Here is a 16,576-nt window from a genome sequence, read left to right as displayed (position 1 = left end):
GATTCAGTGCCTATCTTATCCATAGAGAGCCCGAGATTCATCCTTATCCATGCAAGACAGCGGACTAGGACAGCACAGAGGTGGATTTGGAATTTGAGGGACTTTAATACTATTCCAGAAAAGCCAGGCCACCGCCCCACCTGCAACAGCTTAGCTTCTGAGTATCTAAGCAAAGGCAGAGAGGACCCTGGGGTTAGGGATGTGGGCAATGGAGGGCAGCTTCACCCAGCAGAACATCCTTCTATCCCAACTATGGCAGCCCCATACCTCCTCTGGGGGTTCTGCCTCAGGGTCTTTCGCCAGCAGAGTGATCTAAGGCTGTTAAGCCCAAATTGTGTTTGAGTCTTTAAAGAGGCTCACAGATTCATCTAGGCAGCATGCTTGATTGTTGTCTGTAATTGATGTGACATATACCCCAGAGGCATGCACCGAGGTCCAATTGAAGTGATGGGTTTTCAAAAATTGGAATTAATTAATTAAGGAAGGCAGCTCTACATGGGCTGTGAGTTAGTGCCAAACTCCGTAACCCTAAACCAGCCAACCCACCCAACCGGCCTCACCACTTGAGGAGCAATCCTGAGGTTCTCAGGGAAGTGGGACGGGAGACCCAGGAGGCCGCCCGTGCAGGAAGCAAGGGCTCCAAGGGGGATTTGGGGGGGGGGGTTGTGCATGTGTGTGTGGCAGGGGAGTCAGGGGACACTCTCTTAACTTTCAGAAACTTGGCTCTTGAGAACTGTTCGGGTGTCAAAATAAGTGTGTTGGGCGGGGGTAATCTGCGGGAAAGGGTAGGCAAGGTCCAAGGAGGTATGCAAGACTATGGGGAGGGGCCGTCAAGGGGCAAGAGGGTGTTCGGGGCTGAGGTGGGATGCGAGGAGGAGCTGTTGTCCGCAGCGAAGCAAGATGGACCTGCTCAGGTGAGGACCACGAAGACTGGGAGCGGAGAGGACCCTGTGGGCGGAGCTCAGAGGAGGTGGAGCCCGCATGTGGGGGCGGGAACATGGCACCCTGGGCCTCCGGCATTCAGAGGAGGCGTTAATTAAACCCCTGACCCGAGGGGTGGTTAACAAAGCTGTGGCAGCTTTTCATACGGGTTGAGTTAATAACAATAATAACAATAATAATAACAATTAACGATAATGAGACCTTATCTGCAGCAAGTTATTCTTAGAGCTTTGTAGGCATTAAGTCATTAATTCCCCTGGCCCCTCGGGCCACCTTTTTCTAGAAGTTATGGGAGTGCAAGAGGACACAGACGATCCTTGTGCCTTTCTGCCTGTTGCTATTGGCTGGGTGGGTTAGTTCATTTAAAAATCCAGGGTTCTTAAGGGCTTCATAAACTGTTACAAGATTTTGCATTTATTTAGAAATGATATGTAAATGGGATGAGTATAAAAATGTAGAACTCAGTCACCACAAATGCCTAAACAACTTTGATGTGAAAACTCAAGTCCCACCCTAGAGCACCGGGTCAGTGTGTCACAGTGGAGAGGGACTTGGAAGTGACCAGTGATCACCGTGAAGCCCTAACTAGTGGCTAGGCTGAGCCTCGGTTGCAAACAAGGTAAAGCGGAGGACTTCGGGTGCTACCCACCGCAGACCAAGGAGGGAAATTTAGAGGGAAAACTCAAGGCCAGTTAAAAAAGGGGGCTTATTCTACATCAGGGGAATCATGTGGGCTGGAGCCTGGGAGCCAAAGCCTTGAGATAACTTGAGTGCCAACAATGACCAGCCTTGTCGATTTCAATGGTTGTTTCATTTTCTGTATTTCACATAACAGTGAGTACTACAAAGTGTAGGCACCCAGTCCAAAGACACGCTTTCATTTGCATGCCGTAGACCATGAGAGTCATCATCCTTATCCTGGTCAAGATCAAAGACAATTAGAGCGTGCCTTGTGTAGCACGTTTTTAAACAAAAAATCTCAATATACTTAAACAGGGTATTCTGGTCATCCTTAGGTCACAGCGGTGGGATGATTCTCCCCATGAATAAAGGAGGCACGTGAGATCCAGAGCAGGAGCTAAGCTTGTCTGAATCTCAGAGTTGAGCAGCAGCAGAAGAGTCTGTCATGGTTTAGGACAGTGACCAACCCTCACTCTCCTGACTCTTGCTATCCTTCCAGAATTATGGCCTTCCTGTCCTTCTCTGTGTCACTGCAGAAAAAGTCACCCGTGAGAAGGTACTAGAACTTTCAGAACTTCGTAGACTGCATCAAGGAATATGCAGTAAAGTGTCACATGCTGAAGCTGGGAACAGAATGTTCTGGTTAATAAAAGAATCTGGTTAACAAAGTAGTACTAAACATTTAGTATTAAATACTAAAATTATTCATTGTTTATTTGAAATTCAGATGCACTGGTTGTCTTGTATTTTATCTGGCAACCCTACTTGTAGGTTAACTGCTAGGAGATTCGTATTCACTCTTTAGGACTTTCTTAGAGAAAAAAGTGACAGGGAGGAGACGCATACTTTGAGAACTTCAGGTTTATTGGTTCTAGCAAATGGGGACAGAGAAGATGGCCAAAATGTATTGAGGAATCAAGGGACCCAGAACCAGGTGCCTACCAACTCTGATAAGCACACTCATCAACATACAGGGTACATGGATAAAAGTGTCACCAAGTCTTTCACTGGCTCCCACATCAAACTAAATGTTTATTTCAGACATCTCACAGAAGAAAGCTTAAGACAAACCATTGTGTACTCCTTAGTATTATCCAACATCCAGACAGAATCCCACCTTATAACCGGAACAGATCAGGGCCGCCTCCATCCCTCATTTCTTTATGCCAAAAGAGAGGAGGAAGACAAATGCCCCACAGAGAAATGTGCCATTTGGAGAAGCTGCCTGTTTCCTCTGGACCAGAGAATCCTCTGGTGCTCAGGTACCCCCTTCCCTATCACGCTGATGGTCCTGGGGGAAATGGGCCCTCTAGGGGGCTAGGTTTTGCTCTTCATGATGTGGACTGTGAATGGCGTTTTCTTAATCAGGTCTCTATGCTTAGCACTTACGGAGCACCAAGATATTCCCGATTCATTGAGTGCTTTCCGCTGTCCTGTTTCACTTCTGTTGTCCCGTATAATCCTTCCAACCGCCATTTGGGGCAGGTAGTTCCATTTTACAGATGAGAAAACCAAGGCAGAGACAAATGAAGTAGGAAATGATCCAAGGTTACAGAGCTCTTTCATGGTGGGCTCAGCATTGAACCCAGGTTTAGACCCCTAAGCCTGCTGTTTTAACCATGACTCTACACTGCCCAACACCCTAATACTGTCACACCAGACTTCTGCTCAGAGTTCTTCAATGGTTTCTGCGGTAAGCAAACAATGGCCCCTGAAAGATGTCCATATTCGGAAGATGTCCACATCCCAATTCCTAGCACCTGTGACTTTGCAGCTGGGATCGAGGTAAGGATCCTGAGATGCAGACTTTATCCTCGATTATCTGGTGGGTCCAGTGTAATCATGAAGGTCCTTAGAAGAGAGAGACGGGAGTGCAGGAGGCAGAGAGGGAGACGTGCCATGGAAGCAAGGGCCAGGAAGCTGTGAGCGCGTGCTCTGAAGATGGGAGAGGAATGAGAGTCAAGGAGTGTGGACAGCCTCGAGCAATGAGTAGGCAAAGAACTGATCTCCCCTAGAGCCTCCAGAAGGAACACAAGCTGCGGACACCTTGATTTTGGAGCCGCAAAACCTCGGACCTCCAGAACTGTAGCATAATAAATCTGTGTTGTTTGAAGCCATTGCATGGCTGGTAAAGCTTTATAGCAGCTGTAGAGTAGAAAACGAATACAGCTCCCCATTACTTACGGGGAAATCGGAACGGCTCTGCAAGGCGTTCAAAAGGGGCTTGGGTTATCAGCCCTGGTGCCCACCCCCACCCCCACGGCCTGCCAGACTCTACATGCTGAACTTCTCCAGGATCTTCAAGGGGTCAGGGCCTCTCTCACTCCCGTGCATTCGCACGTGCTATTTCTTCCACCTGAATCACAGGCTCCTCACTTGTTTGTCTGGCAAAGTTCTCATCCTTTCTGTCTCAGCTCAAACAATACCTCCTCTGTGAAGCCTTTCCTGGGGCTCCTTCCCTGCATTTCATATGCACTCCCATTAAAGGACCTGTCTGTTCCCGCCCTGGACTATAAGCTATTTGAGGGCATGGGACCTCTCTTCTCACCTTTGATCTCCCTTTGCACCGAGCACCGTCCTTGGCACGTGAAATAAAGGTCCCCGGAGACTAGAGCTCTTACCCAGACTTGTGCCCTGGATGTGAAGCAACCCCTCCAGCCCCATCTCTCCTTGGATAACAAACATTGGGAGAACCTTCCCTCGTCCCCCCCCTCCCCTCTAATCCCCTCCCCTTTTCTCCCATCCCCCTTCCTAGTGAGAGATGAAGACAAAGGAAATCAGGCATGGCACTGTTTCATGTTCAAAAAAGAAGAAGGCACAAATCAAAGTTTTGTCATAGTCCCATGACATCCACAGCGTACCATACTTCTTCTCTGGGTCTCGGTTTCTTCAGCCGGGAAATGGGTCTAGAGACAAGATACACAGAAACAGGAGCTGTGCTGGCTTTGAACCTCATCGTATCCCTGTTCCCCCCCCCACCCCGCCCCCATGCTTAGCACTGCTCTTTACTCTCAAGTGAGTTCTCGGGTGTTGGGTGCTGAAGATCTTGGGGGAGACTTTCCCACATTCTTAGGGTTTGTGGTTTCTAATAGGCCGATGTTAGGTATCATCTTGAGCCAACGTTTCCCCACAGTCACTGCATTCATGGGACTGAGTTCCAGAATACTGAGTCAGATGTGTCTTCCGAGCCTCCAAACTCACCTGAGGGCTCTCCCATGGACACCTCAGACACAGAGTTTCTTTCCAGTAGGAATTCTCTGATGTTGTATAAGATGGTTACTCCACCCAAAGAAAGACTTACTCATGTCTATAACACTTACGAAAATTTTCCCCCTGTATGAATTCTCTGATGTTTAATGAGAAGTAAAAGGCAAATGGAGGTCTCAGTAAAGGTCTATTATGTACCCGGCCCTGTGCTCAGTGTGCCGAAGGAGTCCAAAACATACGGAACGGCCTCTGCCCTCTAGAAGTTTGCAACCTGGTTGAGAAGACAAGATTCTTGTGCACGGAACAGTGGGGAAGCAGGGGACAGGGCCGCTGTGTGATCAACACCAAGCTGCATAGTTTAATGGAATTAAACGAGATGTCAGAGAAAGGAGCATTCCACCAGCGATTAGGGAAAGGTGTCATTGAAGATGCTAGGCTTTAGCTCGACCTGAAAGGATGGCAGGGCTGAGGTTGCAGGACAGAAGAGGAAGGTGTTTGGGATGTGGCTGTAGAGGGATGAAGATATCCTTCCGTAGGAACTCACCGGTTTAGATTTTGGAAGACAGAGGGACAGAGAGGGAGGGAGGGAGAAGGAGGAGGGGAGAAAAAGGGAAAAGAGAAGAAAGGAAAGGAAGGGAAAGGAAAGGAGGGGGAGGAGAGGGGAGGGGAGGGGAGGGGAGGGGAAGAGAGGAAAGGAAAAGAAAAAAGAAAGGAAAGGAAGGAAACTCTTCCCAGTATAGTGAGTTGCCCCTCCATTTCAGAGACTCCCACAGACTTAGGGCAGCAGCCTTCGAAAATTTTCTTTCTTGGGGCGCCTAGGTGGCTCAGATGGTTAAGCATCTGCCTCATGGTCCCTTCCCAGGTCATGATCTAAGGGTCCTGGGATGGAGCCCCGCATTGGGGGGGGGGGTGTCCCTGCTCAGCAGGGAGCCTGTTTCCCCCTCTCTGCCTGCCTCTGCCTACTTGTTATCTCTCTCTCTGTCAAATAAATAAATAAAAGCTTTAAAATTTTTTTTTCTTTCTCTAATGCATTTCTCATTTTATTGCTCCAGCCACTTTCACTTTTACCAGGCACACCCAAGAAGGAACCCTCTAACACCACAATTCTTATGCACAGCCCCATCCCCCACCCACCCACCCCCACCCCCCAGCATTCCTGGGGCCCATTTCAGAGTTCCTTGATCATGCATGTCACCCCACCCCCAGTGACAGAGGCATGGAGTGGGGAGAGAAGGGCACCCACCTGTGCGCCCCAGGCAAGCACCCCCCCCAGCCCTCCCTACCCTCGAAATCAACTATACCCGGGATGCTGACATTTGGAAAGAAGGAGAGTCATCGGATCCAAAGGCCTTTTACTTATGTCAGTTTTATAGAGGATTTTCGGGAGCCTTGGGAGTAGGGAGCTCTTTATGACTTGTCCTCGTTTTCTGCATTCTGCAGAGGGCAGCCCACGAGCAAGGGGGTGGAATCTACAGCGTCTGTCTCGTCTGGGTTAGACAGTTGGAAGACGTTTCTCCCAATTATAGTGGTTAAACACTGACTCAACAGCCCACAGCCTCAGGAGGCGTCCGAGCCTTCATTCACCGACAAGTTTCAAAATGAGACACGACAGCACCACCTGTCAGGGGCAGTGCCGTCAGAGGCCAGAGGAGGGAGAGTGGATTTCACAGGCAGCAAGGTGGCGGCTTTCTGGAGGGATCTGACTGCTCCTAGCAGGGAGGCGACATTGTGAAGGGGCTCCTCACTAAAATGGGTTTGTTTGTATGTGGAATTCTTAGGCTCTTGTTCCGACCCTGCTTCCTGCCTCGCTTCCCTAGGAGACGGAATTCGGGAAGGGAGGGACCTCACCTCTGGGGGGCGGGGGGGGGGACACAGAATGGGGGCTGGCGCCTTTAGGGTCTTACCATGTGGACATCCTGTGGGAACCTTGTCCCCACCTCCTCAGCAAGATACAATCCGCTCTGTGGAGAATCCAAGCAGGAAGTTGAAGAGATCTAAGAAGCCACAGTGGAAGGACAGCCCAGACTCTCTGGCCCCGGGTGGCCGTCCAGTCTGACCACACACCACACTCTACTTTCATCACTGGTGTCTGTCCTCCCTGCGAGTTCATGGGCTCCCCCAGGGCAGGAGGCATGTCTGTCCTCGTGGTCATCGGAGCCAGCTCAGTACCTGTCACAGTGCCGGGTACACAGCCACGGTTCAGTAAATGTTTGTTCAATAAATCAACAATCAACCCTGAACTTGGAAGGGATTCCCTTAAAGAGCGCCTCGCTCTTGTTCAGAAGCCGAGTGACATGCAAACACTGGTGGGATGGGAAGGGACGCTGTTGGGTAATAATAATGATGATGATGATGATGATGATGATGATAGTTAGACACACGTAAGTGGCCCTTGGAAAATAGCCAAAAAGTTCCAATTGTATCTGCTAAGCAACAGGGGAATGAGTGCAAGGTCTCCGGGTCACCCCCAGGAGCCGGTGAGTGGGTGGAGGCTTAACAGGCTGTGTTTGATCTGGAAGACGGGAGGGTCACCAAAGAACAGTGCTTCTTGGAGCGGCTTGGTCACTATGGCAAGCTCCAGAGGTGACTTTCGTGGCCAGAGGCGGAATGGTTCAGCAGGGTGGCCGTCAGGATGAGCGCTGCTCCTGTGTGAGCTCGGGGAGGCGGTGGTTGGAGCAGGAGCCGAAGCCAGCATGGTCACTGCCAAGAAAGGCCAAGGAGGAAGAAGACACCTTGGGATTCTGGTGTCGTATTGCATGGAGTGGGGGTGAAGCCAAAAGGGAGGATTTGTCTTTCTCCAGAGAGAGCTTCCTGAGGACAGAGGCCATCATGTCTTTTTTTTTTTTTTTTTAAGTTTATTTGTTTATTCATCTCTGCACCCTGCTTGGGGCTCCAGCTCTACAACCCTGAGATCAAGAGTCGCACGCTCTTCCAACTGAGCCAGCCAGGCACCCCGGACAGAGGTCTTATGTATCTACCCCCGTAGCTCCAAGAAAAGGGCCTTGCACGCAGTAGCTGCTAAATGAACACTTGGAAAAGGCGAGCTCGGCTGGTTGGCCGACTCTGGGAGGCACTGAGGACCTGAGAGCACGTGGAGGCCGTCGGAGTTCTCTTGCCTGTCTTCTCTGCTCCAAGTGCCTTGGTCTATTTTTCTAAGCCATCCCTCCTCTGTTTTAAACCAGACAATGGGGGCACCTGGGTGGCTCAGTGGGTTAAAGCCTCTGCCTTCAGCTTGGGTCACGATCTCAGGGTCCTGGGATGGAGCCCCAACCCCCCACTCCTCTGCTCAGCAGGGAGCCTGCTTCCCCCTCTCTCTCTGCCTGCCTCTCTACCTACTTGTGATCTTTGTCTGTCAAATAAATAAAATCTTTAAAAACAAACAAACAAATCAACCAAAAAACCCATACGATGTTCCCAAAGATTGTTACACTCTAGGTGGACCCGAAGTAGTAGAGAGGGCGAGTCTAGCCCCTACAAAGCTGGGTCTCAACCTGCAGCTTTGCGGGCCACGCCCTCCCTTCCCCTGGGGCTCCCATGGCTAGACTGGGTCCTTGCAGGTTGTGGGGTCCCGCTCAGTTCCCCATCCTAGCATCTTGGCAAGCAGCAGCATGTCACCATGGGAGCCTCCTCATGTTAACAAATGCAAACACACACACACACACACACACACACACACACACACACACACCACTTTCCTTGTCTCTGAGCCACTGTCTGTCCCTCTGCCTCTAGCCTGACCCATCTTTACAAGATTCTTCCTCTCCCGGGATGCTGTGTTGACTGTGGCCTCTGATGCGAGAGAGTTGGGCGTTCTGCACGTCTGCAGGGCTGGCCTCCCTCAGGGGCTTGGGCAAGATCCGCCTATATGGTGGGACCTTCCAGGGAGACGCGAAACCAAGAACCTGACCTCATGATGCCCGCAGCGTCTGGCAAGCAGGGCACCAGCTCTGCTGTCCTGGCCACAGTCCAGTTCTCTCTTCTAGAATCCACACCTTCCCTGGGTCCCCTCCAGGCTGACAAGATCTGCCCCAGTTGGGGAAGGATAAGCCTGGCTTTGTGAGCAGCGGGTGGGAGGGGGAGGAAGGGTCTCTACTCTAGGACCTAGGTCGAATCATTCCTCAACTCTGTGCCTCAGTTTCCCCCTTGAGAAATTCTGACCATGCTTCTAGGGTTAGGAAGCTGCTCAGCACTAGAAAGTTCCCTGAGCTCACGGGGTAAGAAACCTACAGTCTTGCTGTGTTTCCTCGCAGCCAGGAGCCGCCCACCGCACCCTGCCCCAGAAGGCCTCACTGGTTGGTGGGGCCGGGCCAGCAAGGCAGGGTCCTGTAGGATGAAAGCTCAGAGAAGCCAGAGCAGGAATAATAATGATAATCATCAGCGGCGGCGTCTTAACCATCCAGGAATGCAAGGCCCCACGCCCTGTGCGCCTCACACCCCAGGACACTCGAAGGGCTCCTCTCCCTTCATTTTATTGCAACGATCCCACAGTCTGCCATTCCCAGCCCAGCCCTTCTGGGTTTCCAAGGAGTGCAGTCCAGCCACGGGCTCATCCACCACCCAGGTTCCATGGGAAGATTCGGCTCAACACGACCCAAGCCAACGGCAGGACAGAACGCCCAGCTCCCTGGAAACTCGGGCTCCAGGCTTTCCCAGAGAAGCCGCCTGCCCGCACCTGGCCTGGAGCACTTTCCCACAGAGCCATCTGGGTCTGGTCACTGTGGGGCCCAGGAGCGTTGCCTGTGTCAATACAACTCTGAATTCAAGGCCTGGCTGGCCCATAGACTGACTCGCCATAGGACCGTGGGCGAGTTTGGTGTTGTTCTTGACTCCTTTGGGTTCGCTGCCTCACCTGCGCCAAAACTTTCCAAGACTCCCCATTGCTCACTGAAAATAAACTTTGGATCTCATAGTCTAGCGTGTGGCTGTTTAAAATCTGGTTCTTATCCAATTTTCCAGCCCCACTCTTCTTTACCCTCTAGATGCTGGCCGGAAGTAACCACTCACTGTTGGTCATACGTAGCCCATGCTTTTTCATGCGGTGCTCTAGTCCTGCTTGGGAAATATCATTTCCTTCATCTACACCTGGCCTGCCCATCCTAGCTTTCAAAGCCCAAGCCAGAGTTCACTGCCAGTGTGAGTATGCCTGACCCTTGTCCCACCATGGAACGTTGGTTCCTCTTTGGGTAAAGCTCTCGAGCTCCAGGACCCACCTCCTGTGGGCTTGCTTGCATATCTTTGGTTTTTTTTTTTTTTTTTTTAAGATTTATTTATCTACTTGAAAGACAGAGTGAGCGCGAGAGAGAGAGCAGGGAAGGGGCAGAGGGAGAGGGAGAGAGAAACCCTAGCAGACTCTAAGCTAAGTAAAGAGCTGGACGCAGGGCCCAATTCCATGACCCCAAGATCACACAACCTGAGCAGAAACCAAGAGTCAGCCGCCTAACCGACTGTGCCGTCCAGGAGCCCTGCTTGCGTGGATCATCTCTGTGTTGATGTCTCATTCATCTCTGTGTCCCCATGTGCCTAGCACAACGCCTTGCGCACGAGGCACGTGCTCAGTAAGTAAGCGTGGGACATAAATTATAGCCGAGAATCATCCCCACCTTATACAAATCCCCACACAAATGTACTTTGAAAAAATAAAAATAAGGGGCACCTGAGTGGCTCAGTGGGTTAAAGCCTCTGCCTTCAGCCCAGGTCATGATCTTAGGGTCCTGGGATTGAGCCTCGCATGGGCTCTCTGCTCAGTAGGGAGCCTGATCTTCCCCCTCACCTGTCTCTCTGCCTACTTGTGATCTCTGTCTGTCAAATAAATAAATAAAATATAAAAATAATAAAAATAATTATTTTAATATAAAAGTTTATGCTTGTACTTCCGCCCTCCAGGCATCCTCGCTAGTAGGGAGCAGGCCCCTGGGTCTCCCGTGAAGGTATTGGTTCCTTGGCTTTGGCTCCTGGGCTGCCCTGTGGGATGCTTTCCCTGAGCAGTTGTGGGTCCAGTCTGACCTTGCACCTTGCCTAGTAGGAGGTGAGACCTTCCCTCTTTGGAGAAGGACAGTCCCACCCTCTGGGGGCTTCTGTTTTTCAAAGCCCCAGCAATGTCCATGCCCCAAAGGACTTACACACCAGAAGGCCCCCTGGGGTCATAAGGTGAAAGAGATTAAATGGTGTGGGATGTGTTTAGAAACCTCTCACCTGGGTCCTTAGTAGAACCCTCGGAGCGGCGTTCAACCCCTGCCTGTTCGTGTTGTTAATAATAGTAATGTGACTTCAGTAACGCCTTGTATCTACTGAATGCTTTTCTCCAGGGAACCTGACTAATCTTCCCCTTCAGAAGGAAGAGAGGGACCCAGGCAATGAAAGACAGGTGAGCCATTGTGGCCATGCTTCTATTAGAAGCATTCCTCATTCTAAGAGGTAAATGCAATCTGTAGTATGACAGGTGTATGAAACTGATCGAGTAGGAGACCAGTGTGTGCCCTGGGACCCGAAAGCTCTGCCTTCAGAATGCTTGCCCACATCAAATGCTGCGCGAGTGACAACTCCTGTGCCGGCAAGTTAGACTTCATCAGTGACGGGATTTGAGCATTGCACCCTGAACATGCATTCCATGACATGGCCAACTATCCTTAGCATCTCAAGACAGTATAAACTTGGGGTGAGGTTCGTTTTCAACCATGGTAGAAGGGTAAGTTCACATTTCCTTTATTCTTTTTTGTTTGTTTTGTTTTTAAGTAAGCTCCACGCCCACTGTGGGGCTTGAACTCACAAACCCAAGATCAAGAGTAACATGTGTTACTGACTGAGCCACCCAGGTGTCCTGGTTACTTCATGTTTCAATATAATTGATAATTACAAATGACAAAAGAGTTCTCTGTGGCTCTCTTCACGTTAGACCTGATCAGACTGTTGCCATTTTCACTTCGTGATGGGGCTTAAAAAGGAGTTTGGGGGCACCTGGGTGGCTCAGTGGGTTAAAGCCTCTGCCTTCGGTTCAGGTCATGATCCTGGGGTCCTGGGATTGAGCCTCGTGTCGGGCTTCCTTCTCAGTGGGGAACCTGCTTCCCCCCACCCCTGCCTACTTGTGATCTCTGTCAAATAAATAAATAAAAATTTAAAAAAAAAAAAAAGAGCTCATCTGAGAAGCTGCAGCCGTGTCATCGAATTAGGAAGATTTTTACCCTGAGGTGTCTTTGCAGGAATTTCTTTCTCTCTCTCTCTCTCTCTCTTTTTTTTTTTTTTTTTTAAATTTGGGAGAAAGAGCGAGCAGGGGGAGGGGCAGAGAGAGGGAGAGAAGCAGATACCCCTCACATCCTACATGATGTGAGGTTCAATCTCACAACCCCACTCCCACCCCAAGATCATGACTTGTGACCTGAGCCGAAATCAAGAGTCAGCCGCTCAATGGACTGAACCACCCAGGTACCCCCAGGAATCTTTTTAACCCCCACCTGCCCCCGCATCCACTTTTAGGGAAGTTAATTCTGTTCAAGTTAGGTAACAGAATCCATAACGTCACTTAACCAGGTAACGTAAACTGTGATCCTCTGCAGTTCTCCAGCTGTGATCTATAAACACGGAGAGAGCCTTGTCCCCCTCTCCAGCACGTTCCCATGCTTCCCCCAGGAGCCCCCAGGCGGCACATAATGGCCCTCCGCTCCCGTCCAGCCCCGTGTTGGAATCACAGTGAAGCTGCCTGGACGCAATCTGAGGAGGGGCTCTTCTGCCACCCCACCCCCTTTCCATCAGCGCATGCGCCAGTTCAACCATCTCCAGCGCCCTCCTGGCTCTCTCAGCCCACCTCAAGGTCACTTCCAAAGCCTTCTTTGTAAAGCCCACTTCTCTCGCTTTATTCCCAATGTCCATTAAGGGCCCCACGAAATGCTCCGTTGTACAGATGAGAAACCACAAACCCGTTCCATGGCTGAGCACCCTGACCCCTGCTAGGGCCATTTCAGCCTCCCACCACGCTCTTCCCTTCTTTTACTCTCCACATCTCTGCCGGAGAAGTCTGCCAGACACATAAGTCCGATTGGGGTCTCCCCTCTTCCTAGCCTCTCCATTTGCCTCGTGCCAAGAGGAGAAAGTGTGAACTCTTGGCTTAACCCTACAGACCTTTCCAGACTGGTCACCCCTAGCCAGCCACCCAGGAGTGGCCGAAGCCCGTGTTCACTCTTACCCAGCAATTCACGTTCTTTCTGCTCTGCCTGCTGAATTCTGTCACTTAACCTCCAAGACCAGCAGCCCCGGCACCTTCCAAACACCGAAGGCAGAGAAGATTACTGCCTCTCTCCGCACCATAGCGCTTGGAAGGAAATTCTCCTGTTACGCCAACGTGTGATGGTTGAGTTGCTTGTATCCCCCAGCGATGTTGGTTCCTGAACACTTGGGCACAGATGTTATTTCTCTCTCTACCCTCCTCTTCCTGCTCCCTCCTAGCCCGGTGTGGTGGCAGACTCTCTAGGAAGGGCTGTCCCACGGACCTAAGGTGTCAGGCCTTTCTTCCCCGTTGTCACCTGCACTGCCCCCCCCTTCCACACCTCCACACCTAACATTTAAAAATTGATTACTAGGCACCGGGTATGGCTCTAGCCGCCTTGGGTATATCAACTTACCCCATGCTGACCACAGCGCTGGGTAATGTGGGCACTTCTGGCGTGTCCATTTTACAGATGAGGAAACTGATGTCTGGGAAAGGCTCCTGACAGGCCTAGGTCATGCAGCTAGTCGGGAGCACAGCCAGAAGTCACACTCTGCATCCCGGATTCGGAGCCCTGATCGTGACCTCTATGGCACCGTCAGTGCCCCGTACCTCACTGGCCCTCACCCTTCTCCCTTCCCTCCACAAGAGTGGCTGCTGTTCCCAAGGCCAGCGGAACAGCCTTCCACCCTGCACAAGGCTGAGGGTCCGGTGACCCAGGTGGCTCTCTCCCCCCGACAAATGACAGGCACAACTGTGTCCCCACTGTTCTTACCGGGTGGGGGTCGGGGGTAGCTCTCTGCCTGCTCACTCCATTCCCCGGGCCAAGGCTCTTTGCGGGGAGATCTGAAAACTGGCATCAGTGGGACCCTATCACTGCTCTGGGAGGGGCTGCCTGAAGCACACCCGCCACCCTGTCCCCTGCCCACTGGCCCCTCCCTGGGCACCTGGAGGGCGTTCCCCACCCTTCTACCTGATCAGCTTCCGGCCATTAATAACAGCTCATTCTCCTCTGGGGCTCTTTGTCTCTTCTGCCTTGCCTCCCCACGCTTCCTTCCTTCTTCTTTCTCTTTACAACAAGAGTGGTTATTTTTAACCTGAGGTTTTCGCTCACCTCTCACTGTCCAGCTGGGATGGGGCAGGGCAGCAGGCATGCTGGAGGGCTGAGAGCAGCATGCCAGCCTCGGAGGCCACCGCTGTGTCCCTCACCGCCAGCTCCAGCCTTGGCCCTCACCCTCCCCTCTGTTAAGCTCTCCCTCCTCTGCTGGGGGAGTAAACACCGCACACACTGGCCGTGGGTTGAAGCTCTGAGAACTGTACAGGACACACGGGGAGCTGAGCTTAGCCCCGAGGGACGCGGTGAAGACCATCTGTGTAGCCAGGTGAAGTTCAAGAGCTCCAGAACCTCACACATCCCCAGAAGGGCCACCAGGGTGGTCTCTGAGGCCACCTGTGTGACCCACATTCCAGATGCCCTTTGGAGGCTCTAGGGGGGCTTCTGGGGAATTCTCTCATCCTGGGAGATGCAGCTCAGAGAGCCCCCCTCACCGTTACTCCCAGCCACCACCCTCTTCAAAACTTCTGGAAGGTCTCTGCTGCCAGGAAGCCCTTTGTGCTCCTAGCTCTCTGACCTCAGCCCCCAGCCCGGCCCCCCAGCCACTCTCCACTCTGTCCTCACCTGCTGGTCTCCAGTGCCCCTGTCTCACGTCTCATGCTTCTCTGCACCTCAGGAGCTCAACGGAGAAATTTTGTTTGAAGCCTCAGCAACTGCAAAAGGGGGAGATAACTGGCCTTTCAGGGTTTTGTTGTAGTTGTTGCTTGTTTTGAAGTTCGGTTTCTGTGCCCGGCTTTCTCAAAAAAGAGAACAGTGGCAACTAAACAAGTTGGTATCAGAGATTTTTTTTCATTTGTTTTAAAGCAACTGACAGTGACTCACTGCGGCCTGCTGGGCCCAGGGCTAATGTTCTCCAAAGAAAGTAAGCGATAGTCTTAATGACGGCCCGGGGCACTGCCGTGGCCTACTGCGTGCTCTGAGTCACCGCCAAGGAGCAAAGAGCTTCAGCCTTGTTTTTCTGTCGACTGTGTTTTAAAATTCCTTACAAAACGAGCCCCCCTGTATAACGTACTACGGATCAAAAAGCAGGGAACAGATTTTCCATGTGGTCCAGAGGGCCTTGAGGACTCACTGATGAGACAGAACATCGGCCCCTCTCATCTCTGGCCTCTGTCCTGGCCACACCTCTGTTTCACGCTCTGGTGATTGTCCCCACCCCAGAGCAACCGTCCCAGGGTCCCAAGTAGCGATGTCTTCTGGCCCCACCGTGAGCTGCGGCTGCAACATTGTTCCATCTCCTTTGTCCCTGGCCTGCCTTTACGAGTTGGTCAGTCATTCAGTCTACACACCTTTCTTGGGTGTCCCCCTTGGGCAGAGAGAGCCATGCTGGACTGGTAGGAGGAGGTGGCAAAAGGAAGTAGGTCAGTGCTGCCTCCAGGGAGAAAACTCTCCCACCACAAGCACCTAGAGAGCCGCATACTATCCATCTCAGAATTAACGGGAGGAGAGGGAGCCAAACATGGTGGGATTTATCAGAAAAGCCTTCCCCCGAAGTGGAGGGAGCTGAGCTTAACTTTGACCGTCGTCGATAAAGCTGTCCCAGCTGGGCAAATGGGTGCACAGAGATGGGGAGCCCATCTTGGCAGGAGGACCCAGAATTCCCCGGCCACCTCCGCCAGGAAGCTGCCTTGGGAATCCTGAGCTGCCCCTTCCCCTCTGGGCTAACAGGCGATAAGGACGGGGGACCAGCCCCAGCAAGGAGGAAGTGGACTGGCTTCCTGTTTGTTTGTGAATCTCAGAGCAGCCCCGTGCAGCCACGAACACCAGCTGAGCTGAGCAACCTTGGCCTGAGCTGAGGGTGCCGGGGAGACCATCCACCCATTCAGCCAGCCCTCAACCAGCCGGGAGATGTGTCCCGGGGTGGCCATGCTCAGCTGGCTGGCCCCGTAGCAATCATGCCAGCTTGGCAGGGACAGGAGGTGGAGTAATGACTTCCTTAAAAAAGCCAGAGTCACACATTCATAACACGAAGCCTCTGCGCGGCTTGCAGGGGGGAGGAGAGGGGGCTCAAGCATTGCCTTTCCCTGACCCCAGAGATTTATTTCCTAGGATCCTAGGCACAACTCTTTTGCTCTCTAGAGAAATCCTGTGCAGAGATCACCGATCACTGGGTTCTTTAAAAGAAATCAGGCAGCATGCACTGTGGTTTTGTTTGCAACAGCAACATACTTGCAAACCACCACCAAGTCCTCCGCAAACCAACTGGTGACAACAAAACATGATAGATCCGTACAGAGAAAAATGCCGTAGCAGAAGAATGGGGCGGATTAGTAGATGCTGCTGTGGCGAGATGTCCAAAGGTATTTCCGTAAATGAAGACAGCAAGGTGCAAAGCAGTGTGATCCCTTTTGTGTAAGTAATTGAAACAGCAGAGGACATGTTCATATAGGCTCGTGGACATGTGTACTGCTTGAATGCATGATTTTTTGTCTGGA

At 51.7% G+C, this 16,576-nt stretch overlaps 1 long non-coding RNA gene across 1 annotated transcript; it reads right to left on the bottom strand.

The window, feature by feature from the left end:
• Window positions 1–2,467: 2,467 nt before the first annotated feature.
• Window positions 2,468–6,925, bottom strand: LOC308357510. Its single transcript, XR_013968207.1, has 3 exons — window positions 6,735–6,925; window positions 4,485–4,529; window positions 2,468–3,558 (listed from the first exon to the last, which is right to left on the bottom strand). It is a non-coding gene; the product is annotated as an uncharacterized lncRNA (long non-coding RNA).
• Window positions 6,926–16,576: the final 9,651 nt, after the last annotated feature.

This window comes from Martes martes, assembly GCF_963455335.1.
Source record: "Martes martes genome assembly, chromosome: 16".
Taxonomy (NCBI): Eukaryota; Metazoa; Chordata; class Mammalia; order Carnivora; family Mustelidae; genus Martes; species Martes martes.
This window is presented reverse-complemented; position numbering and strand designations above follow the sequence as displayed.